The following is a 14,607-nucleotide window of genomic DNA, read 5'->3' as shown; positions in this document are numbered from 1 at the left end:
TTATTAATAATAAATTTAATGTGTACTAATAAATATAAATTTGAAATCTAATAATAATAACTGATAATAAGAAGTTTAGAATAAGTTAATAATGAAAATTTTAGAATGTACTTTTAATAATAACTTTAATGTGTACTAGCAATAGTAACCTTAAAGTGAACTAATAATGATATATTTAGAGTATACTAATAATAAGTCTAGAAAATACAAATAAAGGCCGGGTAGGTACCATTAATGACAATTTTAATGAGATGTTTAGAATATACTTAAAAATGACAGTTAGGAAAAATGACAAGTTTTGAATATACTAATAATGACAAGTTATACTAATAATGACAAGTACTATTAGTGATAACTTTAGAATGTACTAATACAGAATAATCTAATATTGACATGTTTAAAATATAGCAATAATTATAATTTTAAAAGATCCTATTAATTATAACTTAAATGTGTAATGACATGTAATAATGAGAAGTTTAGAAGGCACTGTTAATGAAAACTTAAATGTGTACTAATAATGAAAGTTTATAATATACTAATTAAGACAAGTTTAGAATATAACGATACTAACAAGTTGAGAAGTTACTAAAACTGTTAACTATAATGTGTACTAATAATGACAAGTTTAGAAGGTACTATTAATGATAACTTTAAAACTTAGAATATAGTTATAATGTTAAGTTTAGAAGGGTCTATTAATCACAACTTTAAAATATACATATAAAGAAAGTTTATAAGGTACTATTTGTAGTAATAATAATAAATTATAATGACAAGTTTGGAATATACTAATAATGACAACTTTAGAAGATGCTATTAATTGTAAAATTTAATGTTTATGAATATGCTAATAATGACAAAGACAACTTTAGAATGTACATGTTTTGCAAAGTTAAGAATGTACTCATAATGATAAGTTTAGAACGTCCTATTAATGATATTCTAATGATGTTTAGAATATACTAATAATGATAAGTCTAGAGTATACCAATGAAGATATGTTTAGAATGTACTAATATTGACCTGTTTAGAATATACCAATAATGAGAAGTTTAGAAAGTACTATAAATGATAAATAATAATGACAAGTTTATAGATACTAATAATGATATATTTAATGTGTACTAATAATGATAAGTTTAGAATATGATAATAATGACAAGTCTACAATACTCCAATAATGACAGGTTTAGAAGATACTATTAATGATATCTTTAATGTATACTTATAATGAGGATTTTAGATTTTACCAAGACTGACAAGTTTAGAATATGAATTGAAAAGGTAGTATCAATGATAACTTTAATATGTTCTGATCTTGACAAATGACTAATGACAAATTAAGAGCATACTTTAATGACAAGTATAGAACGTACTACTAACGACAAGTTTATAAAAAAGTATCGTTGATGATGAATTTAATGTGTACTAATAATGGCAAGTTTAGAACATACAAATAATGACAAGCTTAAGTCTAATGTGTAATGTCATTGTTCGGATATTCTAAACTTTCAATATTCTAAACTTATTATTATTCTAAACTCATTATTATTATATTCTAAACTTGTCATTATTGGATTAGTACACCTTAAAGTTGTCTTTATCACACATTAAAGTTTACTAATAATAACAAATTTGGAATATACTAATAATAAGAAGTGTGCGATTAATTATACATATTATTTGCACAAATAACGACAAATTTAGAATGTGGTAATAATCGGCACTTTTTAATAACTTTATTGTGTTGTAATAGTGTCAAGATCAGAATATAATGGTTATAATAACTTTAATGTATATTGAGTTTCTTAGCAATATCTTTAACATGTACTATTAAAGAAACTTTAGAATATACTAAGAATTACAAGTTTAATGTGTCATAATGTCATATGTAAAAGGTACAATTAACTGAAACTTTAATGTGTACTATTAATGAAAAGTTTAGTTTTTGAATAATGACTAACAATAACAGGTTTAGAATACACTAATAATGATTACTAATTAATGTTTGAATTATTCTAATAATGACAAGTTGACAAGGAATTATTAATGATAACTTTAATATGTTTTAGTAATGTGTACTAATAATGACAGATTAAGATTATGGTATCAATGATAATTTCAACGAGTAATGACAAGTTTAGGATATACCAATAAGGACAAGTTCAGAAGATTCTTTTAATAATAACTTAAATATGTACTAAGAGTGACAACTTTAGAATATACAAGGTTATAAGTTTGGAAGCTACTATTAATGATAACATTAATGTGTACAAATTATGAAAGTTGAGAATATCTATTATGGGTAAGTTTATAATATACTGATAATGACAAGTTTAGAAAGTAGTATTAATGGTAAGTTTAATATAATGATACGTTAAGAATATACTTATAATGACAAGTATAGAACATACTTATAATGACAAGTTTACAAGATACTGTTAATGATAACTAATAATAATAATTATAATTATAGAACCTAATAATAATGATCAGATTAAAGATACTATTAATGATAACTTTAATGTGTACTATTAATGACAAGTTTAGAATATACTAATAATGAAAATTTAGAATATTCTATTAATGATAACTTTAAAGTGTACCAATAGTGACAAGCTTAGATAATCAGTACTATTACTGATAACTCTAATATATACTCATAATCACATGTTTAGAATATACTAATAAGTTTAGAAGGTACTGTATGCACTAATAATGGCAATTGTAGAGGATACTGATAATTACAAATATTAGAAGGAAATATCAATGATAACTATAATGACAATTTCAAAGGCACTATTGTGTACTAATATTCACAGGTTTACAATATTTTAATAATGGCATGTTTAGAAGGTTACATTAATAATAACGTTAATGTGTAGTAATAATGACACGTTTGAAATATATTATAATGCAAGGTTTAGAAAATACTAATAATAGCATAGTAGAAGTTGCTATTAAAGATTACTATAATACGTACTAATAATTAGTTTTGAATATACTAACAATGACATGTTTAGAAGACACTACTAATGATAGCTTTAATATGTACTAATACTCAAAAGTTTAGAATATACTAATAATGACAAGTTTAGGATAATGATCAACTCGGAATATAGTATTATTACCAAGTTTAGAATATACTAATAATGGTAAGGATACAAGGTCCTAGTAATGATAACTTCAATGTTTAGAATACCGAAGAAGATATGTTTAGTATTTATTAATAATGATTTTTCGAATTTACGAAAATGGCAACTTAAGAAAGTATTAACTAATGTGTACTAATAATGACAAGCTTTAATGAGTACTAATAATGACAAGTGTTGAATATACCAATAATGACAATTTTAGAATATGCTAATAATGTCAGGTTTAGAATATACATGTAATGACAAGTTTAGAATATACTAATTTAGAAGGTATTATTGATGAAAAATTTAGTATGAACCTATTAATGATAAGCTTAGAATATACTAAAAATCACAAGTTTAAAATAATGACATAATTAGAGAATACTAATGATAAGCTTAGAAGATAATATCTATGATCACTTTAATGTTTAGAATATATTGATAATGGCAGGTTTAGAAATTACTAAAAATGACAATTTTAGAAGGTTCTATTTATGATAACTATAATTTGTACTAATAATGACAAGTTTAGAACATACTAATAATGAAAAACTTAGAATGTATTATAAATAAAAACTTTAATATCTGCTAATAATTAATGTTTGGTATATACTAATAATGGCACTATTAATGATAACTTTAATATGTACTAATAGTCACATGTTGTAAACATGTGACTATTAGTACATATAACAATCTAAGGTTTAAAAGGTTATGTTAATGATGATGTTGTGTAGCAATAATGATACGTTTGAATTATATTAATAATGCAAAGTTTAGTAAATATTATTAATAGCATAATTAGAAGTTGCTATTAATGCTAACTATAATACGTACTAATAATGATTAGTTTTGAAAAAAAACTAACAATGTCATATTAAGAAGCCAGTAATAATACTCACAATTTTAAAACATACTAATAAGGACAAGTTTTAAATAATTATAAAGTTTGGAATATATTAGTATGGCTAAGTTTAGAATATACTAGTAATGATAAGCTTACAAGGTCCTAATAATGATAACTTTAATGTGTACTAATAATGACAAGTTTAGAATACCAAAGACATGACAAAGACATTATGTTTAGTATTTACTAATACTGATATGTTTCGAATATAAGAACAATAACAACTTTAGAAAATATTGTGTGTACTAATAATTAGGGTTTAGAACATACAAACATTGACAAGCTAATAATGATGTGTAGAATATACTAATAATGAAAAAATTGGAATATACTATTAATGGCAAGTTTAGAATACACTGATAATTACAAATATTCTAGTCTTTCCATTATTTGTACACATAAAAGTTATCATTAACATTATAAGTATATTGCGAACTTGTCATATTAAAGCTATTATTAATAATACCTTCTAAACTTGACATTATTTGTATATTACAAAATTGTCATTACTAGCATATTCTAAATTTGTCATTATTAATGCACATTAAAGTTATCATGCAATAGTACATTCTGAACTTGTCATTATTAGTATATTCTAAACTTGTTATTACTAGTACTCGTTAAAATTATCATTAGTAATACCTTCTAAACTTGTCATAATTAGAATATTATAAATTTGTCCCTATTGATACACATGATGATATTTTTCATTATTAGGATAATTTAGACTTTTCATTCTCAGTATATCAATAACATTACCTTGTAAACATTTAATTATTAGAGCATTTTCATGTTGTCATTATTAGTATATTCTTAGTTTGTCATTTTTAGTATACATTAAAGTTATAGTGTCTAATACCTTCCCAAATTATCATTATTTGTATATTCTGAAAGTGTCCTTATTAGTACATTCTAAATTTGTCATTATTAGTACACAATCTTATTTAATAGAACCTTCTAAACTTGTCAATATTAGTATACAACAATTAAAAGTTAATAGTTATTTAATAGAATTTTTTTTAACTATTTCGTCAAAAACATTATTAATAGTTTCTAAGCTTGACAAGTTTAAAGTTTAGAATATACTAATAATAGTATATTCTAAACTTGTCATTATATGTACTATTTGGATAATATAACTTTTCGTTACTAATGTTATCATTAATAGTATATTTGTATATTAGTACACATTAAAGTTATCATTAATAGTACATTATAAACGAACCTTAGAAACATGTTATTATTAGTATATTCTTAACTTTATTACAAACTTGCCATTATTAGTATATCTAAAAAATTTCATGATTAATACATATTAAAGTCATTATTGTTATATTCTAGTCTTTCCATTATTAGTGCACATAAAAGTTGTCATAAACTGTATCTTGCATTATAAGTATAATATAAACATCATAATTTGTACACAAAGCTATTAATAATAATACCTTCTAAACTTGACATTATTAGCATATTCTAAATTTGTCATTATTAGTGCACATTAAAATTATCATGCAATAGTACCTTCTAAACTTGTCATTATTAGCATATTCTAAACTTGTTATTACTAGTACACTTGTCATAATTAGAATATTATAAATTTGTTCTTATTAGGATATTCTATAGTTGTCATTATTAGTACAAATTAAATTTATAATGAATATCTTCTAAACTTCTTATTATTTGTATGTTTTTGCTGTCATTATTAGTATATTCTAAATTATTAAATATTTGTACATATCAAAGCTTTGATATGTACAAATATTTAATAATTTAGAATATACTAAAATTTGTTTAGTACACGTTAAAGTTATCATTGATAATATATTATAAATTTCATTATTAGTGCACATTAATATTTTCTAGTGATGTTAATATTCATATATTCTAAGCTTGTTGTTATTAGGACACATTAAAATATTATCAATAGTACCTTCTCATTATTAGTATATCCCAAATATTAATCATTAGTAGGCATGAAAGTTTTCACTGATAGTACATTTTACATTAGTGTGTTTTAAACTTGTCATTATTAGTAATCTTTAAACTTGTCAGGATTAATATGTTCTAAACTTGTACACAGTGAAGTTATCATGAATATTATCGTCTAACCTTATCATTAGTCATTATTCTAAATTTGTCATTCTTAGTATATGCTAAGCTCGTTAGTATTAGTACACACTAAATTTATCATCAATAATACCTTCTAACTTCGTTATTATTAGTGTATTCTAAACTTGCCATTACATGTATATTCTAAACCTGACATTATTAGCATATTCTAAATTTGTCATAATTAGTATATTCTACACTTGTCATTATTTTACGTTCTAAACCCTCATTATTAGGTGATTCGAAACATATCAGTATTAGTAAACAAATCTTCTTTGGTATTCAAAACTTGTCATTATTAGTGCACATTAAAGTTGGCAGTATTAAACTTGGCAATACTAGTATATTCTTAAGTTTATCATTATTCTAAAATTTTATTCTAGATTTGTCATTAGTAGTATTTTATTCTAGATTTGTCATTAGTAGTATATTCTACACTTGTCATTATTAATACACATTAAAGCTTGTCAATATTTGTATGTTCTAAACCTTCATTATTGGTAAACATTAAACTTTCTAAAGGTGTCATTGTTCTTATATTCGCAACATATCAGTATTAGTAAATACTAAACATATCTTCTTTAGTATTCTAAACATGTCATTATTATGTATTAATAATGACATTAAAGTTATCATTATTAGGACCTTGTAAGCTTATCATTATTAGTATATTCTAAACTTGGCAATACTAATATATTCCAAAATTTATAATTATCTAAAACTTGTCATTATTAGTTTATTCTAAACTTGTTAGATACTCTTGTTAGTTACTCTTACTAGTGGCTTCTAAATATGACATTGTTAGTTTTTTTTCTTCAAAACTAAGCATTATTAGTGTGTATTATAGTTATCATTAATAGCAACTTCTAATTTTGCTATTATTTGTATTTACTAAACTTTGCATTATTAATATAATTTAAATGTGTCATTACACATTAACACATGTCATTACACGTGTCATAACACATAACGTTCTCATTAATATAACCTTCTAAACTTGTCATTATACAATATTGTAAACTTGTACATATTAATGTTATCACTAATAGTGCCTTTAAACATTAATTACACTGTACAACATTAATTACACTGTACAACATTAATTATAATTATTAGAAGACATTAAAGTTTTCATTTATAGTACATTCTAAATTTGTCTTTATTAATCTGTTCTAAACTTGTCATTATTAGTACAAATTATAGTTATCATATATAGAACCTTCTAAAGTTGTCATTTTAGTAATTTATAAACTTGTCATTATTAGTACAAATTATAGTTATCATATATAGAACCTTCTAAAGTTGTCAATTTAGTAATTTGTCATTATAAATATATTCTAAACATTAAAGTTATCTTAAATATCTTAGGATATCATTAGTATACTCTAAACAAGTCATTATTCTAAACTTGTCATTCTTAGTATATTCTAAGCTCGTTATACTAAATTTATTATTAATAATACCTTCTAAATTTGATATTATTAGTATATTCTAATCTTGACATTATCAGCATATTCTAGATTTGTCATTATTGGGATATTCTACATTTGTCATTATTAGTATGTTCTAAACCCTCGTTATTAGTACACATTAGTTATCATTAATAGTACTTTCTAAAGTTGTCACTATTCGTAAATTCGAAACATATAATTATTAGTAAATACTAAACATATCTTTCTTTGTATTCTTTTAATTACTATGATGACTTTGTTTGCATCACCCCTGTTAAAGTCATGTTAGTTTAGAATATACAACAAAGTATAGATCATACTAATAAGGATGGGTTTAGAAGGCAACCTTAATGTGTACCTATAATGAAGATAATATTTATGATAATTTTAATGTGTAATAATATGAAGTTATAATATACTAATAATGACAAATTTACTATGTATTAATAATGAAAGGTATAGAATATACTAATAATGATAAGTTTTCTAAATTCATCATTATTAGTATATTTTATCCCTATAATGACAAGTTTAGAATATACTAATAACGACATGTATATAATGACAAGTTTCTTATATTAACAAAGACAAATATTGTAACAATGGCAAATTTAGAAGATCCTATTAATGATAACTTTAATGTGCACTAAAAGACAATTTTAGAATGTACTACTTATGAAAAGTTTAGATTATATTAACAACGATAAATTAATGACTAGTTTAGTATATGCAACTTTGGAAGGTACTACTAATGATAACTTTAATGTGTATTGTGTATGAAAAGTTTAGAATATAGTAATAATGACAAGTTCAGAAAGTACTATTCGTGATCACTTTAATTTGTACTAATAATGACAAATTGAGAATAATCTAATGATGACAAGTTTAGAATATACTAATAATGACAAGATTAGAGTATACTAATGACTAATATATACTAATGACACTATACTAATTAGAGTATACTAATGACATGTTTACAATATAGTAATAATATCAAGTTTTGAAGGTACTATTTATGATCATTTTAATGTGTAATAATATCAAGTTGTATTATACTAAAAATGATAATTTACCATGTATTAACAATGAAAAATATAGAATATAATAATATTGATAATTTTGGAAGGCAACCTTAATGTGTACTTATAATGAAGATACTATTTATGATAAATTTAATGTGTAATAATATCGTTATAATATAATAATAATGACAAATTTCCTATGTATTGATAATGAAAAGTATAGAATATACTAATAATGATTAGTTTAGAAGTTTCGCATATATCAACAATGACAAATTTAGAAGATCCTATTAATGATAACTTTGATGTGTACTAAAAGACAATTATAGAATATACTAATTATGAAAAGTTTAGATTATATTAACAACGATAAGTTTAGAATGTACATATAATGACTAGTTTAATATATACAAATTTGGAAGGTACTACTAATGATAACTTTAATGTGCACTGTGTATGAAATGTTTAGAATACAGTAATAATGACATCATGCAATACTACCTTCTAAACTTATTATTAATTTATTCTAAACTTGTTATTACCAGTACACATTAAAGTTATCATTAACAATACCTTCTAAACTTGTCATAATTAAAATATTATAAATCTGTCCTTATTAATACACATTATTAGGATATTCTATAGTTGTCATTATTAGTACAAATTAAATTTATAATGAATACCTTCTAAACTTCTCATTATTTGTATGCTTTTAGCTGTCATATTCTAAATTATTCAATATTTGTATATATCAAAGCTATTTAATAGAACCTTCTAAAATTGTCATTATCAAAACATGTTAAAGTTATTACAAATATCATTTATATTTATATTTATCATTAATAGTATATCGACAATATTCATTATTAGTATATTCTAAACGTCTCATATTAAAGTTATCATCAATAGTTCCGATTGAGCATGTTATTCTTAGTATATTCTAAACTTGTTACTATTAGTGCATATTAAAGTTATCATTAAAAGTATATTCTAAACTTGTATTTTTTCATTATTAGTATTCATTAAAGTAATTATTAGTACACATTAGAGATTTTACCAATAGGACCTGCTAAACACTATGCTTTTTTCAAAACTTTCCATTTTTATCATAAATTAAATTTTTCATTAACATGTAAACTTGTCATATTCTAAACTTTTCATCATCATTTCACATTAAAGTTATCATTAATAGTACCTTCTAAAAGTTGTCATTAAGGTACCTTCTGAACTTGTATATTACAAAAACTTACTTTATTTGTATATTACAAAAATGCTATTTTTAGTGTATTCTAAACTTATTATTATCACATTAGCACATATTAGCACCTTCTAAAATCGTCATTATTATTATATTAAACTTGTCTTTATCAGTATATTCTAAACTTATCTTCTAAAGTTTTCTTCTAAACATGCCATTTTTATATATTCTAAACTTTTCAACATTAGTACACATTAATTCATTTTTACTGTACCTTTCAAACTTGTGATTATTAGTATATTAAAATCTTGACAGTATTAGTACACCTTGAAGTTATCATTAATAGTAGTTTCTTAACTTTTTATTAGTATATTCTAAACTTGTCATCATTTGCCATTTGCCATATAAGTTATCATTAATAGTATCTTCTAAATATCTAATTTTTAGTATAATTTAAACTTCTCATTATTGGTGTTTTCTAAATTTGTCATTATTGGATTACATTAAATTAATAGTACTACTAGTAATAGTATTACTAACGACAAGTTTATAAGGTACTATTAATGATAACTTTAATGTGTACTTATAACGAGAATTATAGTACATACTAATGATAACTTTAATATGGGTTGATAAAGACAAGTTTCGAACATACTAATTATAACAAGTTTTGATGGTTCTTTTGATAATAACTTTAATGTGTACCAATAGTCACTAGTTTAGAATATACTAATAATGTGTTTAGAATATACTAACGATAATAAGTTTAATGTAATGTTAATAATGACAAGTTTAGAATATACTAATAATAATAAGTTTATAATACACCAATATACTAATAATGACAGTTTCAGAATATACTAAAATAAGTTTACAAGGTACTGCTAAGGATAATTTTGATATTTACTAATAATGATATACTAATAATGACAAGTTTACAAGTTGAATTTCAATGACAAGTTTAGAATATACTAATAATGACAAGTTTAGAAGGCACTATTAATGATAACTTTAATGTGGACTAATACTCACAAGTCAAGAATATTGTAATAATCGCAAGTTTAGAAGGTTAAAATTATAACGTTCATGTGTAGTAATGACATGCTTGAAATATATTAATAATGAGTTTAGAAAATACTAAGAATTGCAAAATTAGAAGTTGCAATTAATGATTACTGTAATGTGTACTAATTATGATAAGTTTTGAATATACTAACAATAACATGTATACTAATACTCACAAGTTTAGAATATACAAATAATGACAAGTTTAGAAAAATGACAACTTTGGAGGATACTGATAGTGATAAGTTTAGTTCCTAATAGTGATAACTTTAATGCGTACTAATATTGACAAGTTTAGAACATACCAAAGAAGATATGTTTAGAATATACGAATAATGACAAGTTTAGAAAAGTGTTGTTGATGATAAATTTAATGTGTACTAATAATGGCAAGTTTAGAACATACAAATAATGACAAGCTTAACTCTAATGTGTATTAATAATGACAAGTGTAGAATATACTAATAATGTCATGTTTAGAATATACTAATAATTTAAGGTTTTTGATATACGCGTAATAGCAAGTTTAGAATACACTAATAATGACAAGTTTAGAAGGTACTATTAATTGTTTTTTAGTGTGTACTATAAATGACGAGCTTAGAATATACTAAAAATGATAAGTCTAAAATAATGATATGTTTAGATATAGACATATATAAAGACATTTACAAGTTTAGATTAAGGACATATAAAAGGTAACTTTAATTTTGGCTAATAATGAATAGTTTAAAATATACTACAGTATTAATAACAACTTTAATGTGTGCTTATAATGATATGTTTAGAATATACTAATGATGACAAGTTTAGTAGGAAATATTTATGATAACTTTAATAAAATGAATATACGAACGAATATTGTAATAATGGAAAGTTTATAATATACTAATAATGACAAGTTTAGAATGTAGTATTAATAATAAATCTAATGTGTTCTAAAAATGACAAGCTTAGAATATACTAATACATAGGTTCAGAAGGCACTGTTAATGAGTGCTAATAATGAGAATTTTAGAATATACCAATAATGATAAGTTTAGAAGGTACTAATAACAAAAACTTTAATTTGTATTATTAATGAAATGTTTATAATATAATAATAATGTCAACTTTTTAATAATGAAAGTTTCTTGTCTACTAATTATGATAAGTAACAGGTTTAGAAGGAACTATTACTGATAGCCATAAGGTATTCTAAAATGACAAATTTATAATATACTAATAATGACATGTTTAGAATATACTAACATTGAGAAGTTTAGAAGGTACTATTAATGAAAACTTTAATGTGTAATAATAATGAAAAGTTTAGAATATACTAACAATGGCAAGTACTGATTATATTAACAATGAGAAGTTTAGAATACAGTATTGATTATAACTTTAGTGTCTACATGTTTAGAATATACTAATAATGACAAGCTTACAAGGTACCACTAAGGAAAATCTTAATGTGTCCTAATAATGACAAATTTAGAAGGTACTATTAATAGTAACTTTAATGCGTATTAATAATTTAGAATATACTCACAATTATAAGTTTAGAAGGTGCTCTCAGGTATAACTTTAATTTGAACTAATAAGGACAAGTTTAGAACATACTAATAATGACAAAGTTAGACCGTTCTATGAATAAATAATACTAATAATGCCATGTTTAGAAGTTACTATTAATGGTGACTTCAATGTGCACTAATAATATGTCATGTAATTGATTTTGTCCACAATTTTAGGTTCTATTGTAAATGTTAAATCTAGTTTCGACGGCTCTTCATTGCTTCTGTATCTGGTGTTTTCACTGACACATTGAGGCATGGTCATGTCCAGCAGTACAATACCCCACAAGTCGTCTCCTCCTCGCACTGTCATGTTTTCCCAACGAAGTTCTTTGCAATTGAAGTCCCCCATAATTACTAGATTACCCCTGCCTATTAGTATATCATTTAGTGATTTCCTTGTATCTTTAGCATTTTTGTATGTTCGTTCTCTTTCCAAGCGTTCGCGTTCGGGAGCACATAGGTCACCACAAACTTTCTACTTTTCATATTCTTGTCTTCGAATTTTATCATGATCAGTTCAACATTACTCTTGTCCTCCGCAATTTTTGTTACGTTTAAGTCTTTCTTGGCCAAGAACATGATTCCTCCTCCCTGTTTCTTGTCCCTATTTTTTTTTATCTTAGTTTAGTCTCTACAATTCCCATTATGACTGGTTTTTCTTCTAGCAGGTAATCATTGAGTTCGTTCAGACCTGAAATTAATCCATCAATGTTAGTATAGCCACTTTTAATTTTCTTCTTTCTCAATTTTTTTCTGTCTTTGGTTTGTTCGTTTTGAGGTGTGTGTGTGTGTGTGTGTGTGTGTGTGTGTGTATGTGTGTGTGTGTGTGTGTGTGTGTGTGTATGTATGTATGTGTGTGTGTGTGTGTGTGTGTGTGTGTGTGTGTGTGTGATACAAATAGATGCGTACCTACATTCGTTGTGTGTCTCAATGTAAAAGGAATAAAAAAGTAACATGCGGTCGCTTTCCTGTATCACTCAGTTCTTGGTTCCCCACTGATGACGTGGAACTAAAATTTGTTATTATTGGTCATAGAACTCAAGACAGCCAAAAATATAATTTTTTTCGATCTACGTCAGGGGTTATTGACCTATTTTCTCATGTGATGAAAAATAGCCGTGGTTTGCGACCTGGAGGAGCGCAACATCCATAGTCGACATCGACTGGCGGAGACCCTCATCATGTGGACCTGGAGCTGTAGCCGAAAGGGAATGGACGCCACGTGGTACCAAATTAATAGTCTCGAATGGTGTGGAATAGGCCTAATGAACCGGGAAATAGTGCTCAAGAAACTCACTTTTTGCCTTGGAACTCTGATATCAACCTCGATCGACCATCGAAAGGAAATGGACTCTGACTATTGAATAATTCTAGAACCTTCCCCAGGAAATTTTTGCCAATGGCTACATTAAATGTAGGAACATTTAGAGAAAAGAAGGAATTGATATTATTGAATAATTCTAGAACCTTCCCCACGAATTTTTTGCCAATGGCTACATTAAATGTAGGAATATTTAGAGGAAAGGAGGAATTGATATTAATGATAAAGGAAAAGAAAGTCGACATACCTGCTTGTCGACAAGACTTGCAAGAGAAGGCAGAAGGGTTTTGCATGCTAACTATCAGTTCGTATATAATGCAAGAGCAGACATTAGCACAAAGAATCACGAGAGTAGAACGAGAGGATTCTGGCTTTCTGACCAAAAAAAAAAGAAAAAAAAGTTTCATAAAAGTCTACGCACCGCTCAAAGTCGACCATCAGAAAAAAGAGAAGTATTCTATGAATCCCTCCAGAATGTTAAGAACGACTTACCATACGCCGAAAATGTAGTTATCATGGGTGATCTGAATGGACACATTGAAAAAGATCGCAAAGGATTTAGTACGGGTAGAAAAGCATACAGCAACAAATACACCGACAAGCCCATAATTCACCTTATGTTAAAACATAAGATGTCATGCAGTTCAGACCACAGGCTAGTTGTGGGCAAACTGAAACATGCCAAATCAAAACCTCTGAAGTGTATAGCCATAAAACGATTTTTTGAACAGATATATGAGAGATGAAGGCTATAAAGAAGCATTCCAATGCAGATTGAGAGAAAATAGAGCCGAAGATGCTGGAAGAGAAGATTTTGTAGGTCGCCTTC

This window comes from Oratosquilla oratoria, chromosome 12 (genome assembly GCF_046742065.1).
Source record: "Oratosquilla oratoria isolate Oo_2021 chromosome 12, ASM4674206v1, whole genome shotgun sequence".
Lineage (NCBI taxonomy): Eukaryota > Metazoa > Arthropoda > Malacostraca > Stomatopoda > Squillidae > Oratosquilla > Oratosquilla oratoria.
This window is presented reverse-complemented; position numbering follows the sequence as displayed.